Source organism: Alligator sinensis, unplaced genomic scaffold, assembly GCF_000455745.1.
Source record: "Alligator sinensis unplaced genomic scaffold, ASM45574v1 scaffold150_1, whole genome shotgun sequence".
NCBI lineage: Eukaryota > Metazoa > Chordata > Crocodylia > Alligatoridae > Alligator > Alligator sinensis.
Window position 1 is genome coordinate 4655973 of NW_005841840.1, and position 8226 is coordinate 4664198.

The window sequence follows — 8226 nt, forward strand, 5'->3', positions numbered from 1 at the left end:
CCGGGTTTGGGGTCGGGCAGGAGTTTAACACCGCGGCCAGATTCGTGGCGGCCCTGGGTCAGGAAGCAGGTTTTTTCCCTAGTCAGATTCACGTGGGCCTGTGTCGCAGGGGCGCAGCCCTCTGAAACCCGGCATCTCTAGAGCCTATATTGACCGTGTTCGTAGTAGCAGGGCATCGGCTGGGGGGGGGGCCCCCCCCCCGCCCCGTTTGGGGTGTTAGGGCTCTGGTATGTGTGGGTTGGTGGTAACCTCACGTGGAGTTTAGATAATGGAGTGCGTGGAAGGGTTTGGATAGGGAAGTTCCTGCCTAAGGCAGGGGGTTCGACTAGATGGTGATCTCTGGAGGTCCCTTCCAGCCCTGCCTCTCTAGGAGTCCATGACAGGCCATCTCTGCCCAGTTGCTGGCCTCTCTGCTGCTTTGTTGGTTAACATACAGAGACAGGTTTAAAAGGGAATGGACCCTTATTTTCTTTCCCTTTTTTAAGGAAGTGGGGCAGGGCGGCTCCTTGTTCAGAGAGGTGTAAGCTTTCATAGGTGAGGCTGCAAGCGACTATTCTGCTATTTATTAATAAATTGGCATCTTTAACAAGCTAAGGGAATGCAGACTGAACCAAAGTACCAGAAGGTGGATACGTAACGGTTTGCATCATTGTACTCAACAAGTAGTCATCAATGGCTCCATATCTAGCTCAGAGGATGGATTAAGTGAGATTCCCCATGGGTCCATCCTGGGTCTGACATTATTCAACATTGTCATTAATGATTTGGATGATGGCATTGAGTTACATGTCGGGCAAATTTGCAGATGACAACCAGTTGGGTGAAGTTGCAGATGCTCTGGAAGGCAGGGCTAGGATGCAGTATGACTTGGTAGACTGGAAATATAGTTCGCAATCAATGAGATAAGATTCAACAAGGCCAAGTGCAAAGTCCTGCACTTGGGGCAGACTGACTGCATGCATGAATATAGACTGGGGAATGACTGGTTAAGTTGCATACCCGCAGGGAGGGACCTGGGGGTTACAGTAGACTGTAAGAGAAATATGAGCCAACCGTGTTATTTTGTAAAAGAGGGGCAGCAGCATACTGGGCTGTGTCAACAGGAGTGTCACTTGCAGATCAAGGGAAGTGATTCTTATGCTCTGTTCAGTACTGGTGAGGCCTCACCTGGAGTACTGCATTCAGTTTTGGGCACCACACTTCAAGGATGATGCGGACAGATTAAAGAGTCCAGTGGAGAACAACAAAAATGATTAGAGGCCTGCAGGGAGCAAGACCTATGAAGAAAGGCTGAAAGACCTAGGGTTATTTAGTCTGGAGAAGAGGAAACTGGGGGGTGGGGGGTGATTTGGTACCTGAAGGACGATTATAGAGAGAATGGAGATGGGCTTTTCTTTTTGGTTGTAGGGGACAGAACTAGGGGCAGTGGCCTCAATCTACACTGGAGGAAATTTAGGTTGACAGAACTTTCTGACTGTGAGGGCAATCAAGCGTGGGAACAGGCCACCTAGAGAAACTGTGGAATCTTTATCCCTGGGACTCTTCACGAGCAGGTTGGACAGACACTTTTCTGGGATGGCGTAGTCAGGGATGCTCTTGCCTTGACCATCGGGCTGGAGTAGATGACTTTGAAGTCCCTTCCAACCCTACTTTCCTATTATTTTATCTTACTTGAAATAAGCAAAGCAAAGCATAGGCTTTGCAGGATGAGGTCATAAGATTTCAAAAGTTATTCTTCTGTGTCAGTGGTAATCAACCTTTTTTTAGATTTAAGGCACTCTTCAAAGTGCTAGCTTTTAGCTTTCATTTGATGGAAAAAAATTACAGAGCAATTCTTTTGTTGCAAAGAACTCAGACCAGAAAAGGGTCAGAATGTTTTTGACACTAAGGATTACTATTTGAAGTCCCAGGATTTATCTTTTGAATCATGTGTAGGTGTGTGTACACTTGAGTGCTAATATCGTATGGCCCTCCATGGCACCCTTAGAAGGATTTCTACAGGGAGTCACTTTTCCATGTGTTAAGATGAAGCAGTTCATCTCTTCTTGGTTACTTTGTTTTAGCTTACTGCTGGCTTGGGCTTACACTTCTTTAGGTATTCATCTAATTCACTTGTGGAAAAGGGCCTTTCTTGATCACTTTGTCATATGATTCTGTGGCAGATTTTGAAGAACCAGTGAGTAGGGTTGTAATCATGGGGGCAGATTAGGAAAGGAGTTTTTACAAGTTGGACTTTTTTTATTTTAGGTGCTAACTTTTGTCCCTGTGGTCCCAGTGAATTATGTGGGGCTGGCTTGTGGGCTGGGTCAGGCCCCGTGTTGCCCTTGTGAAAGCAGGCCCCAGGGACCTGCACTGCCTCCACCCAGCCAGAGCCTGATCCTGGGTGGTCAGGGGCAGTGTGGATCCCCAGGGCTTAGTTGTGGAGGGCCCAGGAGCCTGTTCCTGGATGGGTGGAGGCTGTGTGGGGTCCTGGCTTGCCATTGCCTTGCTGGGAAAGGGCTCCAGGGCCCCTGTGCTGCCCTCATGTGGCTGGATACAAGTTTCCCTTGATTTATGCTGTACATGCGTTCCCAGAAAACTACACATAAATCGATTATGCATAAAGGGAACCAGTTTACAATGTAAGAAAAATGGATATGTTCCCATGGCAGTGAGAGAGGGAGGGAGTAAGGCCGTGAATAGGGAAGGGGCGGGAGGAGGGGTGCGGTGCAATGTGTTGGCCGCCGTTGCCTCCCCCCACCCCAGCCTGCCCTTCCAGTGCTGCCTGCTGCAGCAGGGATCAACCCCCCCCCCCCCCCACCCTCCCCTTCCAGTGCTGCCTGCTGCAGCATGGATCAATGCAGAGGGAACTATCAGTGGCTGCAGGGTGCAGATCTGGGAGGCCTGACTCCTGTTGCTACATGCATCCCGGGAAGGCTGCAGGCTGGTGGGGCTACACTGGGCTCTTCCTAGGGGGCACATGCACCTGGATCCGTGTGCAGGATGAAAGCAGGCTGTCACTTCAGGCTGAGGCCAATAGCAGCACCGTGTTCTTCCCAGTGCTTGGGGTGTGCAGCCACTGGGAGGGTGGCTGCTGCCACCCCAGTATTTGCTGTTGCCCCCGCTCCAACCTGCCCTTCCAGTGCTACTGCTGAGCTCCAGGAAGAGCCCGGTGCCACCACTGGCCCCAGCCTGCAGAGGCAGCCTGCTATTGTCCTGTGCGCAGATCTGGATTCACACGGCCCCTGGGAAGAGCTTGGCACAGCCCTGCAGCCCTCCTAGGGTGCGCGTGGCAGCAAGAGCCATGCCCCACACCCATTGACAGCTCCCTCTGTTTGGCTCCGTGCTGCAGCCCTGGGTCTCTGCTTCTCCCCACTCACCCCAGCGCCTGCTGCAGTGGCCCTAGGAGCAGCTGACACCAGCTGTCTGCAGCCGCTGGGCTGCACCATGCCCTGCCCGCCCCCAGGGCTCCGATTGTCCCCCACTGACCCCAGCTTCTGCTGCAGCAGACCCAGGAGCAGCCAATGCCACCTGCCTGCCCCACAGCATGGTGCAGCCCAGGAGCTGGAGTGAGTGGGGGAAAGTGGAGCCCAGTGTGTTTGGGGTATAGTGCAGCCCAGTGGCTGCAGGCTGCTGGTGCTGGCTGCTCCCAGAGAAGCTGCAAGCAGGGGCTGGGTGAGCGTGGCCCTGGCCCCACGGCCCTTTCCCCTCCCCACACAGACCTACTTGCTTGGGGGGGGGGCACCTATGCCGATTGCATAAGAGTGAATTTATCTTGCATATAATTAATTTTGGGTATAAAAAGGGTCATTGCATAAGAGTGAATTTGCATGTACAGAACCTGCATAAATTGAGGGAAACCTGTATCTCAGCCAGATGGGGGCAGCACAGGTCCCCAGGGTCCAATTGTAGGGGCCAGCTGGTCATGGTGCAGGACTTTTAGGGGCCAGTCCTGGCTGGGAATAGTCTCTGGGTGGGATTGGGGCCCTGTCCCACCCTGCATGTCTCTCTAGTGCATATGGCTGTGGCTTACAGTGTTCCCCATAGGATCCATGGGGAACTTTGTAGGTTGGCTTGCATGGTGCCAGGGGTCTAAAGCAGTGGTTGGCAGCTTTTCTGAGCTGTAGGCCGCAACACTCCAGCTCAGAGCTGAGGCAGGCTGGGGTTCCATTTTGGGTGCTTCCACAGCTTTTCCTTGCTGCTACTTCTCCTTGTCCCATAGCTGTGGTGTTGGTGCAGCTTGTAGCTGCCCAGCCTTGGGGCAGCTCCTTGCTACCTGGTCGATGCATGTTGATGATCTGTTGGATTTTTAAGAGTGCTGTAAATAGATGCTTTATTTCTAATTCAGGAAGTCTTGAAACATGCCCTAATGCAGGGTTGTCCAGCTTCTAAGAAGCCAGGTGCTGAACTTCCCTTGGGTTGCAACAGAGGAGGCCTCTAAGCCCACAGGCCACACCATGAGCTATAGGACTCCTGGGCTGCATGCCACACAGGTACCCTTTCCTCCCCTCCCCACCACACTATGAAGGCATCTCCCCAACTGCTGCACTCTTTGCCCCTGCCCTTTACACATTGTTCCTGTGTTGGCACTCTTCTCTCCCTCCCTCTTCTCTCTTGCTACAACAGGTGCCTTCAGGGCTTCAGGTTCACCTTCAGCTCCCCTGGCTACATAGTGCTACACTGCACTGCCCCCTTGGGAGGAGGCTGTCACAGCAGCAACCAGACAGGAGCCTTGGGGCTGCGACTTGACCTGTTGTGAGCCACATGCAGCCTATAGGTTGCCAGCTGAACAGCTCTTCCCTAAAAAATTGCAAGATTAAAAATAAACACACGTACATTTCATCAGAGGAAGCTTTTCAGTTTGTTGTCTAACATATAAGTGTGTAGGGTTTTTTTAAGCTTTTTTCTGCAAGGACCAGAGCTGTAAACTTAATTTTTTTCTTAATGAAAGCTGAGAGTTTCATGGACTCATAGGTTCATGAGTTGTGGTTTTAGATAACTAAGTGGGATATTGTTACATGTGTAAACAGAATGGTGAGAGGTAGTAAGTTTGTGTTTTTTGCTGGCTAGGAGAAAAGTTTGTTAGATTGGATTGAGACTAATAACTAACTTGGAACGCTAAGGCTAAGTACAGATGTTTGGGGTTGTTGGGAAGGGTGGTGGTGTTAAATTGATTCAAAATGGCTGCCTGATATCAGGTAAGTCGGGTTGGGTGAGGGGGTTGGGGGTGTGCCAGGGAATGGGGGGCAGGTATGACCCATGGGGTGGGATGAAGGGTCAGGTGTGACCTGAGAGTGGTAGGCAGAGCAGATACAACCTGTGTGTGTGGTGGGGTGGGGCAGGCAAGACCTGCGGGTGGGGTGGGGGGACAGACATGACCCGCAAGTGGTGGGAGTGGCGTGTGTGGCCTGTGGGTGGGGTTGGGGTGGCAGGCATGACCTAAATCAAATAAGTCTGATACTACATAGATCCAGGTTTATATTAAACTGAGTTCTGCAGTTTTTAAGACCAGTTTGCGTGCATGGAACTTCTGTTCAGTTACTGGTTTAGACTGATTGCCGGTCCCTGAGACTGGGCCTGTAAGTGTAAGGTTGGTACTAGGACGAGCTAAGTTTAAATCGGGTGGCCATTTTTAACCTGATTTAACCTCCCAAATGTATTAGCCTAAGGGGTGTGTATTGGTTAATAGGCAGCTTTTCAGTTATGCAGTTGGGTTTTAGAAAGAACATTGCCAGCAACTGAGTATTTTGAAAAAAGATTTTGTAAAACAATCTTCTTGTTTTTTGTTTTTTTTTTGAAAATGGTAAAAATGTACTACTTCTATTATGTTGGATACTGAAATACAGCAATGTTATGTGCATTTATGAGACATTGGTAGTGGAAGTGAAAAGACTGCAATTCATTCCATGAAAACAGGAAGTAAATACAAATTTTGAAATGCTAAAAGGAAGTTTTTATTTTGTGTTTATGTATTAAATTGGTTATTTTATTGTCAATAAAAAACACAAACATGCAGTATATGTAATTGGCTTGGTGTTTTTCATTTCTCCCTCAGTAAAAATAATTAAAAAAATAAAAACCGTCTCCAAAACAGACGTTATTTTGACAGTGCCTTGTATATGTTGTTGTGTTTTCTTTGCTGTTTCTTCAACAGCTAAACAAACAAACCTTCTTCCCAGTATCTAGAGCTGTCTTGATGTTGTCAATGTTGCAAAAAGTCAGTAAACAAATTTGTAAATGTCAAGTACCCTTAGGAAATGGGAAGTAATTAGTATTACTATTTGGAAGTTTCTGTAAATCATTGTGGTAAACATAATTGTGCTGATTATGAATTTGTTACCTCAAAGGCTGGATTTTTCGCCAGTGCCATTCATTTCTGAAGAATTTAAACTGTTGTCTTTTTAAAAAAAGTACCAGACTAGTTCTTACCGTGGTGAACAGATACTATTGAGACCTTGTTCCCTCTTCCTTTCTCCCCTGCCCCCCTGAAATTAAAGAGCCCAGACCCATCATCATTAATTTGGTAAGACTGGTACAGCCAGTCTCATTTAATATTTTCTTTTTGATTTGTGCTGACAGTTCTTATGTGTCTGCTGCTACTTGCAGCTTTCTCAAGTGGTACCAGAAGTAAAATACTGATCTGAATCTTGTGAGTTTTCAGAGCTGCTATTCAAAACCCTGGTAATCTTTATTTATGAGTTGTAATAAAATGAGGTGGTTTTTTTTTTTTTTTGTTGTTTTTAGGTGTTGTCTTTTAGTTTTGTCATTTACTAAACCATTTTAGTTTTCTTCCAAGTACATTTTATGGGCCCTTTTTTCCTGTACATGCTAGTACACAATAATTACTTTTCTCCCAGTGTAGAGTAGGATGCTTACAGTTCACATATCATGGACTCAATATTGACATTGGGTTTATGACGCGTTACAACCTGCCTGACATCTGATTCACCAGGTACCTTCCTAAACTTATGATTGGCAGGCAAGCTTCTTTGAATAGATGTGATATCTTTTATTACAGTGGTTCTCAACCTTTGGTACCTTAAGTACTACTTGCTGCCTAACACAGCAAAAGCGAAACCAGAAGTCCCATTATGGCACTTCTGGTTTCGCCACCACGACCAGAGTCCAATTTTTTACCTTGCAGACCACAGTCCGGGGCAAAGCAGCCTGTGCAGGGCCCCCCGCCCTCTGTCCCCTGGCACACCAGTGAAAGCCCCAGCGCACTGGATGCGGCGGGAGGGGCGGTGGCCAGAACTTCTGGCTTGAACAAGCAAAGACGCCTCCAACCCGCTGGGCATGGAGGCGGGCCAGACTCAAAACGTGGCACTGCCATACCCCCTGCCCATGTCTTGTGTACCCCCAGGGGTACGTGTACCACGGATTGCTAAACACTTTTTTTTTTAGACCTTGGACCTTATAAAGTTCTTAGCAAGCTTTCGGGCGCGGTCACCCTTCTTCAGGCATAGGAAGTCTCTGCTGTTCTGAGACTTCAAGGAATGAGAGAAGCTAAAAGTGTGATAGGATGTCAGTGAGACTGTAAATAGATAGAAATTAGAAAAACAAAAGGTAGAGCAGGGAAGGAAAAAGCCAAAGGTGAGTGAGGGGGACTCCACAATAGTACTAATTCAAGGTAGAAAAGAGGCTGTTTGTGAAAAAGGAAATAGCTGGAAATTAGGACAGAGGGCAGAAAAGCAGGGGAGGGGAGAAATTAATTTCCCATTTACATTTCCTCCCCTTCCCTGTCCTTTATTTTCCTAATTTCCAGCTATTTACTTTGACTCTCCCTTGTTTAACTTTAGCATTCCTTTACCCATTTTCCCCTTCCTACCCCGCCTTCTCTACCCATTTTTTTCCTCATTTCTACCTATTGACATTCTCACTGACCTCCTGTCACACTTTTAGCTTCTTCATTCCTCTGAGATCTCAGAACAACTACGGAGTCTCCCTATGCCTGAAGAAGGGTGCTTGTGCCTGAAAGTTTGCAAAGAACTTTGTTCCAACTAGTCGGTTTGTCTAATAAAATATATTTACCCAAAGAAGCCTTGCCCACATATCAGTATGAAATTCTTTAGGGCAGAGACCAGTTTTATCTAATTTTTTTTATGTACCATCTATGATTATTTATTTATTAATTTGATGCTGATTAAATGTGTGACTGTGGGAGGCTGCTGACAGCTGACTTGCAGTTTTCAATAGAGGTATATCAATTTTATGGACTCTTATCCTGTTATTCCACTTTTCTATCCC

General features: G+C 47.6%; 1 protein-coding gene across 1 annotated transcript in view; it reads left to right on the forward strand.

Annotated features, from left to right (window-relative positions):
* Positions 1–8226, forward strand: part of KIAA1109 (KIAA1109 ortholog) — a 252339-nt gene that overhangs the window by 255 nt on the left and 243858 nt on the right. Inside the window, exon 2 of the mRNA XM_025204706.1 lies at positions 4328–4472. The gene's annotated coding sequence lies outside the window, so the exon portion shown is untranslated. The remainder of the gene's footprint in view (positions 1–4327; positions 4473–8226) is intronic.